This window comes from Heptranchias perlo, chromosome 3, assembly GCF_035084215.1.
Source record: "Heptranchias perlo isolate sHepPer1 chromosome 3, sHepPer1.hap1, whole genome shotgun sequence".
NCBI classification, from domain to species: domain Eukaryota; kingdom Metazoa; phylum Chordata; class Chondrichthyes; order Hexanchiformes; family Hexanchidae; genus Heptranchias; species Heptranchias perlo.
In genome coordinates, this window is record NC_090327.1 from 8,436,024 (window position 1) to 8,450,248 (window position 14,225).

Genomic DNA, 14,225 nt, shown 5'->3' on the forward strand with positions numbered 1-14,225 from the left:
TGTCGCCCTCCCCTTCAAACCTGCCGTCAGCACCCCCCCTCCTAAAGAACCCATCCTTGACCCCGCTGTCCTTGCAAACTACCGCCCCTCTCCAACCTCCCTTTCCTCTCCAAAGTCCTTGAACATGTTGTCACTTCCCAAATCTGTGCCCATCTTTCCTGCAACTCCATGTTTGAATCCCTCCAATCAGGTTTCCACCCCCGCCACAGTACTGAAACAGCCCCATCGAAGTCACAAATAACATCCTCTGTGACTGTGACGATGGTAAACTATTCCTCCTCATCCTTCTCGCCCTGTCTGCAGCCTTTGACACGGTTGACCACACCATCCTCCTCCATCGCCTCTCCTCCGTAGTCCAGCTGGGTGGGACTGCACTCGCCTGGTTCCGTTCATATCTACCCAATCATAGCCAGAGAATCACCTGCAATGCCTTCTCTTCCTGCTCCCGCACTATTACCTCTGGAGTCCCCCAAGGATCTATCCTTGGTCCCCTCCTAGTTCTCATATACATGCCGCCCCTCGGCAACGTTATCCGAAAACACAATGTCGGGTTCCACATGTACGCTGATGACACCCAGCTCTACCTCACCACCACCTCTCCCGACCCTTCACACTGCTTGTCCGACATCCAGTACTGGATGAGCAAAAATTTCCTCTAACTAAATATTGGGAAGACCGAAGCCATTGTCTTTGGTCCCTGCCACAAACTCTGTTTCCTAACCACTGACTCCATCCCTCTCCCTCACCACTGTCTGAGGCTGAACCAGACCGTTCCAGAACTGCGGTGTCTGTAGCAGTTAAAGTGGCCACTGCCTCAAATATTTTTGCCACTGGATCATTCCAGGCAACCTCAGGTAACCTTTGTCACATTAGTCAGGCAGCAGCTCACCATTGTTTGAATAAGGTCACTAGGTGGGCCTCACAGTTTATTACCTTCCACATGGAGTCTGCAGAACAGAGCAATCCAATTTTGTAGATTGGCAGGGTTCCCAGAAATGCAAGGAGCTATTGATGGAACTCACATGGCACTGAAAGCCCCACATGACAATCCTCTCAATTTCATGAACAGAAATGCATTTCATCAATTATACTTCACGTTAATGCCCACAAATCTGGAAACTGTCCTGATGCTTTTGTTATGCAGCAACTCGCCAAGGCTTCTTCGACAGCACCTCCCAAACCCGCGACCTCTACCACCTAGAAGGACAAGAGCAGCAGGCACATGGGAACAACACCACCTGCACGTTCCCCTCCAAGTCACACACCATCCCGACTTGGAAATATATCGCCGTTCCTTCATTGTCGCTGGGTCAAAATCCTGGAACTCCCTTCCTAACAGCACTGTGGGAGAACCGTCACCACACGGACTGCAGCGGTTCAAGAAGGCGGCTCACCACCACCTTCTCGAGGGCAATTAGGGATGGGCAATAAATGCTGGCCTCGCCAGCGACGCCCACATCCCGTGAACGAATAAAAAAAAAATCCACCATACCAGCCCTAATGACTCAAAACCATATATCAGGATGGTTGACTATAGATCAGGTTTATCCACTGCGGTCATGGCTTGTGACTCTAGTGCAGCATTTGCAGACAGAAGAGAACAATATAATGAGGCCCATGGGGGTACAAGAACTGTGATAGAGCATTCTGAATTATCGTTTTAGACACTTCAATAAATCTGGTGCAGCCCTGCGGTACAGCCCAGTGAGAGTCTCCAGAATTATTGTAGCTTTCTGCAGCCTACATAATGTCACTATGCAGGAAGGGTGCTTCTTCCTGAAACTGAAGGGAAGGATTGATGATGATGAAGACACTCTATCCCCACATCAGGAGGAGACTACACAAGAAGGAGAGGAGGTGGAGCAGGACAAGCAGCAGGCTGCAGCCAGAGAAAGGAGACAGCGTCTTACAGCCAAGTGCTTTTAGTAAATAAAAGTTGAGAAACCAAATAATATTTTATTCCCCTGCCTGTTTCTCCCCCACTCCCAACTGCCTCGCAGAGTCCAAAGGCTTCTATACCTTGCCTCCATAATACAGAAGTCACACTCTCACATCATCATCCAAGAACACCAAGTTGCAATCATCTACAGAAATGAACTCTAAAATCTATGTGGTTGATTTTTACTTCAACAACTGCATCCAATAATTTCACACATTGTAACTACAACAATGTCTTATCAACAAGTCTTCCTTTTGTGCCAGCTGCATTTCTTGCCCCAGCTCCTAATCTACTTCTACAGGGTGCTCCTTGAGTGATGTGACATTGAGAGATGGGTGGCTGGGATGATTCCTCAGGAGCCTTCGAGGACCGAGGTGACTCGACTTGGTGAAGCTGCTCTCCCTGAGTAAACCGTTTCCGGTTGCCATTCTCTTGCATCGTCGCGGGGTGCTGGGCCCACGTCTGAAGCTCCCTCCCGTGCTGGCGTTGGAGGGGACATTAAAGAAGTAGGCACACTGTCACTATTCTGAGAGACAGCACCTGTTTGCACTCCTGGCACCCCACTGGTACAGGGCTCAGACTGGGGGTCGGTGTCATTACAAATATCCCTGTGAAAATGTCATGTTAAGCCTGACCATCAAAGCATCTAGTGAAGCAGTGGTAGCTGCCACTCCAATGTTCATAGAACCTCCTCCTGTTGCCTGGTTGCTGCAGAAATCTCCTGGACTGTCACTCGCTCTGGAGTGTTCTGCATGTTATGAGAAGCTTCCTGCAAGGTGTAGTGGACTTGTCCATATTTGTACCAAGGTGCCACATAAAAGATTACTGCACAAGATAAGAGCTTATGGTGTTGGGGTAATATACTGGCATGGATAGAGGATCGGCTAACTAACAGAAAACAGAGAGTCGGGATAAAAGGATCATTTTCAAAATGGCAATCTGTAACTAGTGGGGTGCCGCAGGGATCAGTGCTGGGGCCTCAACTATTTACAATATATATCAATGACTTGGATGAAGGAACAGAGTGTATTGTGGCCAAATTTGCTGATGATATAAAGCTATTTTAAATAAATTTAAAATAAATTTAAAACAGAAATAGACAGTTTCCTAGAAGTAAAGGGAATTAGGGGTTACGGGGAGCGGGCAGGAAATTGGACATGAATTTAGATTTGAGGTTAGGATCAGATCAGCCATGATCTTATTGAATGGCGGAGCAGGCTCGAGGGGCCGATTGGCCTACTCCTGCTCCTATTTCTTATGTTCTTATGTTCTCCCACCTCCCCGTCATGTGGACCATGAACTGATCTACTGCCTGCACATGAGACTTATGCTCCCAAATCATTGTTCTTCTGGAGACTGGGGTTCTGGGATGGGGGTCCCTAGACTCCTCAGCTGCGGGAGGTCATTTCTCCACCCTCCTTATTGGAGTGGCTCTCTTCCCCCTCTTCCACTCCTAGGTCCTCATGCTCACTGATACTCAGTTCCTCAGCCAGTGAAAACCCTTTTGACTCAGTAACTACCATTTCCCAAGTGAGTGTATCCGGGCTGGTGCTGGGGCAGGTAAGATGCCTTGATGGAATTGGTGAGGATAGGGTTTATCTGAGCAGCTAGCCTTTTCCCCCAAGACATACCCTAGCATTTCAAAAACACAAGTTTACTTCCCACTTACATGACTTATTGAAGAAACAGTGGCTGATTGCATGGCCGTTGCTATACTTTGATAATCCGCATAAAGCTGAAACTACCTGTGCTTTCCCTCTTGTCCTTCCTTTATCAACTTGATTTTGGCACTTTGCCACCTAGTTCCCCATTTCTGCTAGCCTCTCCTTTTTGCTGCAGAGCTTCCTCGTACACACTCAAAGTTTTCAAGATTAGTGTACCTCCTCCAGTTGCAGTTCTTTGGTGCTGGTAATACATTACCTCTCTCTTTGCAATGAGAGAACACAGGGTTAAAGGAATGCAATTGGCAAGGATACTTACTGCACATATCTCTGCACGCATGCCATTGTTATCTGACTTGAAGGTGGCCTTTCCTTCAAGTCTAGAATGAATAAAAAATGAATTAAAAAACACATGTAAGGAAAACGGAGCAAAATTTTTAGTTATGCAATTGTCATGCAAGTTACAACATACCGTGTTCTGCACTGCATCATGATCCAGGAACAACCAGGTGCACAATTAGCCTGATCATTCACTGCCAGATTTGGTTGGACCCCATTAAGCAATACAGCGTCCCTCTCTCCACACCCAAATTCTCCTACTACAGGATTATTCTGGAGGATGAGGAGAATCCCAAACTTCTCTTCCCAGTGACAAACCGCCTCTTCCGACCTAACTCCGCTGCTCCTCCATCCTTACCTCTAAAGCCAAGTAAAAAGGTGATGAATCTATTTGTCTGAAATCGATGAGACTGTTTGTCTGACATCCAGTCTTGTCTGAGCCACAGTTTCCTCCAGTTGGGAAGACTCTGCCACAAACTCAGTACCCTTGGCACTAATTCCATCCCTCTCCCCAGCCATTGTCTTGTGCCGAACCAGACCGTTTGCAATCTTTGCGTCCTATTCGACCCTGAGCTGAGCTTCCGACCCCATATCCTCTCCATCACAAAGACCGTCAACCTCCACCTCCGTGATGATGAGTGTATATAATCAATTACATTGGGATAGGGCATTGTGTGGCCCACTTACAGCCATTTTACGGCAAGTACAGCTTCATGTAGGCATACTTTCCATTGGCTGTACGCTGTGCAGAACTGGTGGGATTCCTGGGGAGCCCAGCATCAGACCTGCAATCCCAATGGAAAAATCTTGCCCAGCTTTTCGATGGCCCAGCCACTAGACTTAATGACTATGTCTGTAACTGGAACCTTTAAATAAGTTAACCATTGTCCTAAAAAGCATCTATAATTTGGTTAGCTGTAGATCCAAACCTACTGACGCATATTAAAGTTTCACAGCCAGGAGGGAATTTCTGTTGCAACTTAACCTGTACTGACCTCAGACAAAATTGTGTGTCTGCTTCAACTGTCCCCCCTCGCACACATATAAAGATAAAATAGACTCTTTCCGGAAAACAATTAACAGAAGCTAGAAACGGAGGAGGCTCTTGTGGAGCATAAACACCGGCATGGACCTGTTGGGCCGAATGGCCTGTTTCTGTGCTGTAAATCCTATGTAATCCTATGGTGGAGCACGATGGTTCCTGACCTAGGACCGAGAAAATCGTATGCCAAGAAAAGCAACTGATTTAGGATGTCCAATATGGGATATTAGGTTAGTTATTTTGGAAATTCATTTGACTTAATTTTTGAGGGAAGAAAAAGAAAAAGGTTTGCTGAATCTTCCCTTGGGAGATAGAAGGGTAGAAATTTCTATCGGCAGTGTTATCGTAGGACAGCTCAACACTTAATGCCAAGATCCTCTGCCAAGTTAATGGAGGTGCTAACGTGTTTAATTTAAATAGGTTACTTTGAACAGATTGATACCTCTTTAAAATAATGGAGAGAAGAATTTGGTAAAACCACATTAAGCATTCAAATGGTAACTTTGCTGACAGTAATTTGTACCGTAGAAACATGGGGCTGAATTTTCAGGTCTCCTGGCCAGCGGTAACAGACGGTAGTGGCCTGAAGATGGTGGGCAATGACCTACCGCCTCATTGCCGTCATTGCTGTGGCCATGGCTATGTTCCCCTGGGTGAGTGGAGCGGCCCCCTGAATCAGGAGGTACACCCATTTAAAATGCTAATTAGTGTCCTATACTTCTGTTCCCTCCAGACTCGTCTATTCCAATGTTCTCCCAGCTGGCATCCCATCTTCCACTCTCAGTAAACTTCGGCTCATCCAAAACTCTGCTGCCCGTATCCTAACTCACACCAAGTCCTGTTCACCCCTTACCCCTGTGCTCATTGACCTACATTGGCTCCCAGTCCAGCAGCGCTTTGAATTTAAAATTCTCATCCTTGTTTTCAAATCCCTCCATGGCCTCGCCTCTCTCTATCTCTGTAACCTCCTCCAGCCCTACAACCCTCTGAGATGTCTACGCTCCTCCAATTCTGGCCTCTTGTGCACCCCCAATTTCCTTTGCTCCACCATTGACAGCCGTGCCTTCAGCTGTCTGGGCCCTAAATTCTGGAATTCCCTCCTTAAACCTCTCTACCCCTCTCTACTCCTTTAAGTCGCTCCTTAAAATCTATCGTTTTGACCAAGCTTTTGATCACCTGTCCTAATATCTCCTTATGTGGCTTGGTGTCAAATCTTGTCTGATAATGCTCCCGTGAAGCGCCTTGGGACGTTTTACTACATTGAAGACGCTATATAAATGTAAGTTACTGTTGTTGTTATGACTTAAATAGGACCCCGATTGCAATTTCTAGACTGAACTGGGCGAAGCGTGCACCATACAGGTTCCTCTTCATTCGAACGGGGCCGGGAGGAGCAGGAGTGCTCCCCCAGGCTCCACAAATCCAGCCTGGGCCACTGCCGCTCCGGATCCGGAGATCGGGGTACCCTTCAACCTCCTTCTCACCTTCTCACCGGGGCCGGCTGGGCCACCCAATATCGCAGCGATCCGGGAGCTCATCCTCCAGCCGCAGCCCACAGTCCCTGTGCTAATGAGGCCCAGTTCTCACGGGCAACCGGTCAGCACCTTCCTCCAGCCAGCCACCCGAATCTACTCGGGGGAGAAGGGGGAAAATCCACCTCATGGTCTGCAAGTAGGAACAGGCTTAATGGTTGATTGAATTTTTTGAGGCGATAACAGGGAGGGTCGATGATGGTAGTGTGTTTGATGTAATGTACATGGATTTTAGCAAGGCTTTTCACAAGGTCCCACATGGCAGACTGGTCAAAAAAATACAAGCCCATGGGATTCAAGGGAAAGTGGCAAGTTGGATCCAAAATTGGCTCAGTGGCAGGAAGCAAAGGGTAATGGTAGATGGCTGTTTTTGTGACTGGAAGGCTGTTTCCAGTGGGGTTCAGCAGGGCTCAGTACTAGGTCCCTTGCTTTTTGTGGTATATATTAATGATTTGGACTTAACTGTGTGGGGGCATGATTAAGAAGTTTGCAAATTGGCCGTGTGGTTGATAGTGAGGAGGAAAGCTAGACTGCAGGAAGACATCAATGGACTGGTCAGGTGGGCAGAAAAGTGGCAAATGGAATTCAATCCGGAGAAATGTGAGGTAATGCATTTAGGGAGGGCAAACAAGGCAAGGGAATACACAATAAATGGGAGGATACTGAAAAGTGTAGAGGAAGTGAGAGAGCTTGAAGTGCATGTCCACAGATCCTTGAAGGTAGCAGGACAGGTAGAAAAGTGGTTAAGAAGATATATGGGATACTTTCCTTTATTAGCCGAGGCATAGAATATAAGAGCAGGGAGATTATGCTGAAACTGTATAAAACACTAGTTAGGCCACAGCTTAAGTACTGTGTACAGTTCTGGTCACCACATTACAGGAAGGATGTAATTGCACTAGAGAGGGTGCAGAGGAGATTTAAGAGGATGTTGCCAGGACTGGAGAATTTTAGCTATGAGGAAAGATTGGATAGGCTGGGGTTGTTGTCTTTGGAACAAAGGAGGCTGAGGGGTGATTTAATTGAGGTGTATAAAATTAGATAGAGTGGATAGGAAGAACCTATTTCCCTTAGCAGAGAGGTCAATAACCAGGGGGCATAGATTTAAAGTGATTGGTAGAAGGATTAGAGGGGAGCTGAGGAAATTTTTTCAGTGGGTGGTGGGGGTCTGTAACTCACTGCCTGAAAGGGTGGTAGAGAAAGAAACCCTCAACTCATTTAAAAAGTACCTGGATGTGAACCGAAAGTGCCTTGACCTACAGGGCTATGGACCAAGTGCTGGAAAGTGGGATTAAGCTGGGTGGCTCATTTCCGGCCAGCGCGGACACGAAGGGGCCGAATGGCCTCCTTCTGTGCCGTAAATTTTCTATGATTCTATGGTCTTCCCTCTTTCAATACTTTCTTACGTCCTTATGAATTTGCTCGTATGGTTATTTTTTAATCGTGCTGTATTAACAATGTCTGCCTGATTACAGCATGAACAATAGAGGGATTGTGAACCTGTAAGATATTGCCATCCAAATCTCTCTAGAGGGCACTGTGCACCAAAGCTGTTCATCTGCACTCCGCAGCTTTTGATGTTCACAGTGTACACAGTGCTGTCCCTACAGGAAATCAATGCAATATCAATAATTAACCCATGTAACTTACCATTTTATCCCTCATATCTTTACCTGCTGTTTTTAATAAGACCAGCTCAGTAGCTCTATACAGATGGTGTTTTTAAATTCATTTTCAGGATGTGGGCATTTATTGCCCATCACTTGTTGCCCTGAGAAGGTGCTGGTGGGCCTTCCCTTGAACCGCTGCAGCAGTTTGATACGACTGAGTGGTTTGCTAGACCACTTCAGAGGGCAGTTAAGAGTCAACCACGTTGGTGTGGGACTGGAGTCACATGTAGGCCAGACCGGGTCAGGACGACAGATTTTCCTTCCCTAAAGGATTAGTGAACCAGTTGTGCTTTTTACAACAATCCGACAGCTTCATGGTCACTTTTACAGATCCCACCTTTTTAATTCCAGATTTTGTTTTTAGTTGTTTGTGCGGAGAACAATTATACCACAGGGACCTTGCCTGTCCTGTGGGAAACAGCCAAGATTTGCATAGTAACACTGTTGCCTATTTCTCCAGGAAGAAGAAGAAAGCCTTAGCTTGAACTTGCTCATCTGTCTCTGCTGGAGCCTCGAAAGGATTTAGACTCACTTTTGATCTCTCATAGAGAACGCCTTGATATTATGGGGTGTCTTCTGTCCTAAGGCTTTTGGAAGCAACAAAACGGCTACACAATTTTTAAAGTGAAATGGAAGGATAGTTGACTCATCGATCATCCTGTGAATTTTAAGTCTTATTTTGATCTCTACAGGTTGGAACCCAAGGTTGCTTCTGAGTCTAATTGTGGCTAGCTGCTTAATCTTCCATTAGTACATTTGGAGGAGGAGGACTGCACTGGATGTATCTGTGGCTATAGAGAAAGTTACCCATGGTCATAGGTTCCTTTCAGACTGGGCCTGATGACTTCCTGGTTGAACTGTACGGAGATTCGGCTCGTCTTTTAGTAGTTTTTCACTACTTTGCCGTGGCTCAGTGGCAGCACTCTCGCCCCTGAGTCACGAGGTTATGGGTTAAAGTCCCACTCCAGGGACTTGAGCTCAAATTCGAGGCTGACACTCCAGTGCAGTACTGAGAGAGTGCTGCACTGTCGGAGGTGCCATCTTTCGGATGAGACATTAAACCGAGGCCCCGTCTGCCCTCTCAGGTGGACGTAAAAGATGCCATGGCACTATTTGGAAGAAGAGCAGGGGAGTTCTCCCCGGTATCCTGGACAATATTTATCCCTCAACCAACACCACAAAAAACAGATTATCTGGTCATTTTTACATGTGGGACCTTGCTGTGTGCAAATTGGCTGGCACATTTCCTACATTACAACAGTGACTACACTTCAAAAGTACTTCATTGGATGTAAAGCACTTTGGGACGTCCTGAGGTTGTGAAAGGCGCTATATAAATGCAAGTCTTTCTTTTCTTTCTTTTACATCACATACAGCAACTTAATTCCTGATCCCTGGAGAGATGCATTCAGCTCCTTTATCTTGAAAAAGGGCCAGGATCCCAGAGTATACGCTTTCTGCGGACCCAAATTCTAGCTAATCATCTGAACAGATTTGTTTTCAGGTTGGCTCAGCCTCATCAGACAGGTTTTAACTGTGGAAGGCGTTAATATGGCAATTTTTTCCAATGGGGGTAATTTTCACTTTAGGCAGGGGTGTAAAACTGGTGGCAGTGGATGGGCTGCCCGTTATACACCCTGTCCGATTATCCTTTCCATTGGAGTCAACCTCAAAGAAAATCGGGTGAGGTATATAATGGACGGCCAACCTGCAATTGTCAGTTTTCCACCCAAGCTCAAAGTGAAAAGTGCCCCTAGTATCTTTTTCTCATGCGAATGGCTTGACAACAATCACTTGAAACAGATCACATCTTTTAAAAGCAGAAACCTGTGTCTTTTAATCTCTTCCACACTGAGATAGCGTAGCTCATGTCTAACATGTCGCCTCAGTTGGAGTAAAGAAAGAAAGAACTTGTCTTTATATTGCACCTGTCATGATCTCAGGATGGCCCAAAGCATTTTACAGGCAATAAGGTACGTTAATTACTGGAGAATACTTAAGATGCCCACTATTCCTACATTACAACAGTGACTACACTTCAAAAGTACTTCATTGGCTGCAAAGTGCTTTGGGTGCTATATAAATGCAAGTTCTTTCTCTTCTTTCTTACTCCTGCCAATTTGGGACATCAAAAATATTCACAGCTCTAGACTACTGCCTAGATTACTGACAAATAAAGTGATTCTCAGAAGCAAAATTATAAGCAAGATACTATACAGTACAATCAACTGTATGTGTTGACTGTTTAAAGGAGTTTGTGGTTCTTCTGGCTTCTCTTGACAAACTCTTGAGAGGACAGTCTCTGGCAGCACATACATAAGTGCTGCTTCCAGAACTCTATCCATAATAGCATGATAATTTATCATTGAAGAGCGTGAGAGGATTCTTGTGTTAGATGTGTTTGAGGTCCAAGCAATTTCTTGACTATGATATCGACCATCGAGCTTGATTATATTGAATATCAAAGCAACAATGATAGCTTGTTGAATAATAAAAACGCCATTCCTAAACCACAATTTACAAAGGCTTTGCTTGCTCAGCACATTTGATAACAAATTACTGTATGCTCCCAGCAGTTAATTAACAGGGGCTGGAACATTGTCCCTAATAACATTATTGATATACTGGTTGCAAACAACATTTCTGTTTGAGTTGCTAATCAATCAATTAACATTTATAAAATCCCTTCCACTCAAAGGTAGCCTTCAATATGGCTGGTTCTTGATCAAAGGTTTTTAGATCTAGCAAACAGACTGAGCAGCTATTTCAGTTTTCAACACAAGTGTTTGGAGTCCAATTTCGAGTTACCACACTTACAAATGATGCTTATACGAGATAGACGTGTCTCACAGAATGAAGACTCTATGGGCGGAACTTTCAACTTTGATGATTGCGTAAAACTGGCGGTTTTGGATCAGCTGCTCGTTTTTATACCTGGCTCGATTTTCCTTAACTTTGATTTCAATGGAAAGAAAAATCGGTTCGGGTGTATAATGGATGGCCAATCCGATTCTGCCAGTTTAATGCCCATACGATGTTAAGAGTTCCACAATATACTGTTTATAAGATATTAAGGGGAACGGATAGGGTGGATAGAGAGAAACTATTTCCACTGGTTGGGGATTCTAGGAGTAGGGGGCACAGTCTAAAAATTAGAGCCAGACCTTTCAGGAGCGAGATTAGAAAACATTTCTACACACAAAGGGTGGTAGAAGTTTGGAACTCTCTTCCGCAAACGGCAAATGATACTAGCTCAATTGCTAAATTTAAATCTGAGATAGATAGCTTTTTGGCAACCAAAGGTATTAAGGGATATGGAGCTAGATCACAGATCAGCCATGATCTTATCAAATGGCGGAGCAGGCACGAGGGGCTGAATGGCCTACTCCTGTTCCTATATTCCTATGTTCCAATGTTCCACAGTATCAGCTGTGGCTCAGTTGGTTGCACTCTCACCTCTGAGTCAGAAAGGTCGTGGGTTCAAGTCCCATTCTAGAGACTTGAGCACAAAATTTAAGCAGACACCCTACTGCAGTATTGAGGGAGTGCTGTCTTTTGGATGATGCGTTAAACTGAGGCGCCTGTCTTCACTCACGGATGGATGTAAAAGATCCCATGGCACTATTCGAAGAAGAGCAGGAGAGTTCTCCCCAGTCTCCTGGCCAATATTTATCCCTCAACCAACATTACCTAAAACAGATTATCTGATCGTTATCACATTACTGTTTGTGGGACCTTGCTGTGCACAAATTGGCTGCTGCATTTCCTACATTACAACAGTGACTACATCTCTAAAGTACTTCATTGGCTGTAAAGCACTTTGGGACATCCTGTGGTCATGAAAGACGCTATATAAATGCAAGTCTTTCTTTCACTGAACCCAGGAAAGAGTTACACTCAAACAGGGCGTGGGTTGGAGAATCGGCATTGAAGTATTGTAGCCTTAACTCCATCCCTTGCTCCCTTTAAGCATGGCTCCTTTACGTTCACCATTATGGTTTCTTCTCTGGTTATAAAATCAGTTATGCTAAGTCAGAGCCATGAATTTAGGTTCGCCACTATCCGTGACATTTTGTGAATATTTTTTATTTTGGTGAACTCATTTAGGATCCCAATTTTTTTTTTCCTATTTCTGCCTGTGCCTCTATTGAAATGTCTTAATTTATGGATTAGTTGTACCCTGATATGATCGGTTGCATTCATATCGGCTGAATATCTGAGGGTAGATTTTACGAATTCACACTCCCAATGTGGAGTTCCGTGAAGCGCACGTCGGGAATTTGGGTGTGGAATTCTGGGGGCCCTGCAGCATTTTCCACCCGTTGTGATGAATGGACGAAACATTCTGCGCAGTACAATGATCTCTCAGTCTGAAGTTGTAAAAATGTGCTCCTGGGAATACAAATTCATAGAATTGCCCTCTGATTTGTACATCGCCTGGTGCTCAGGGGTGTACACAGCATCTGGTCACCAAGCATGCAGACCCCCCTTCTCTGTTTTATGACTTTGCTGGATTGAGAAGTTCGGATATAACTCATTCCACATTTACACTTCTAAGGTTTAACGTGTTGCATTGACACATTAACCAGATGCTGTTTTATTTGTGCTTTTTCTTCCCCTGTAAGTTTTAAATAAATGACACTTGTTAGTTTTGGTCTGATAATGCTTCCTAAAGCTGGTACTTCCAGAAATCTGCATTTAAAATAAATGAAAAGTGGGGGGAAGGGTGTGGGAATTGTCAGGCATTTCTAGTTTTCAAGGCCAGATATTTCTGTTAACAATGTACAGTTGAGGTAGTTGGCTTAATGCCATTAATTACCCGCCCTTGTTAATTCAGTCATAATAATTACGCGCCTCCCTTGTCATAGCTCATTAATCATTATCAGTTACGTCAGAACTCAATTGATTTGAACTGACAACTTAGTGTGAAAAGACAGGGTGTCTGCCACATTCATCTCTTTTGGGCTGTGATATTAAAAGTGACAACCTTTGTTGCAAGACAATGAAAGTGCTCAGAAGTTAATGTGAACAAACTGTTTATCCCACTCCCTGTCATTTTTCTTTAAGGTCTGCAGAACAAAAATAATGGAATGGGCTTGACAAAAATAACTGATGTGCAATATGCTTGCTGCATATTACAAAAAGGAAAATGTCAAAGTTTTTTTTTTCTGTTCCACTATTTATTATCAAAATTCCACTGCAATGTGTTTTTTTCCTTGTCCAATTGTCCCTGTGTATATTTATAAGTACTTGTAAAATAAAAAAATACATAGTCACCCAATTACATAACAGTGTGAAGTTATATAATTATTGAGGGTAGCACTCTCGCCTCTGAGTCAGAAGGTTGTGGGTTCAAGCCTCACTCCAGTGACTTGAGCACATAAGCCAGGCCGACAGTCCAGAGCAGTGCCGAGGGAGTGCTGCACTGTCGGAGGTGCCGTCTTTCGGATGAGACGTTAAACCGAGGCACGTCTGCCCTCTCAGGTACACGTAAAAGATCCCACGGTACTATTTCGAAGAAGAGCAGGGGAGTCCTCCCTGGTGTCCTCTCCCACATTTATCCCTCAACCAACATCACTAAAAACAGATTATCTGGTCATAATCTCATTGCCGTTTGTGGGACCTTGCTGTTATACCAAACTATAATCTGTTTTAGTGATAGTGGTTGAGGGATAAATATTCACCAGGACACCAGGGAAAGCTCCCCTCCTCGTCTTCACATAGCACCATGGGATCTTTCACATCCACTTGAGAGGACAGACTTGGCAGCAGTTTAACGTCTCATTCCAAAGACTGCGGGGTGAATTTGGACGTGGGCGGGGATGTAAAACGGGTGGTTACGCATCTGCTGCCGTTATACTTCCCATCCGATATTCAATGCAACTGAATCGGGCGCACTGTATAACGGGCGGCAGACACGATAACGCCCGTTTTTTGCATCCCCGCCCAAATCTAAAATTCACCAGCTGCATGTCTTATAATAACGCAGTCCCTCAATGCTGCACGGTCAGCCTTGATTATGTGCTTGTCTGGAGCGGGGCT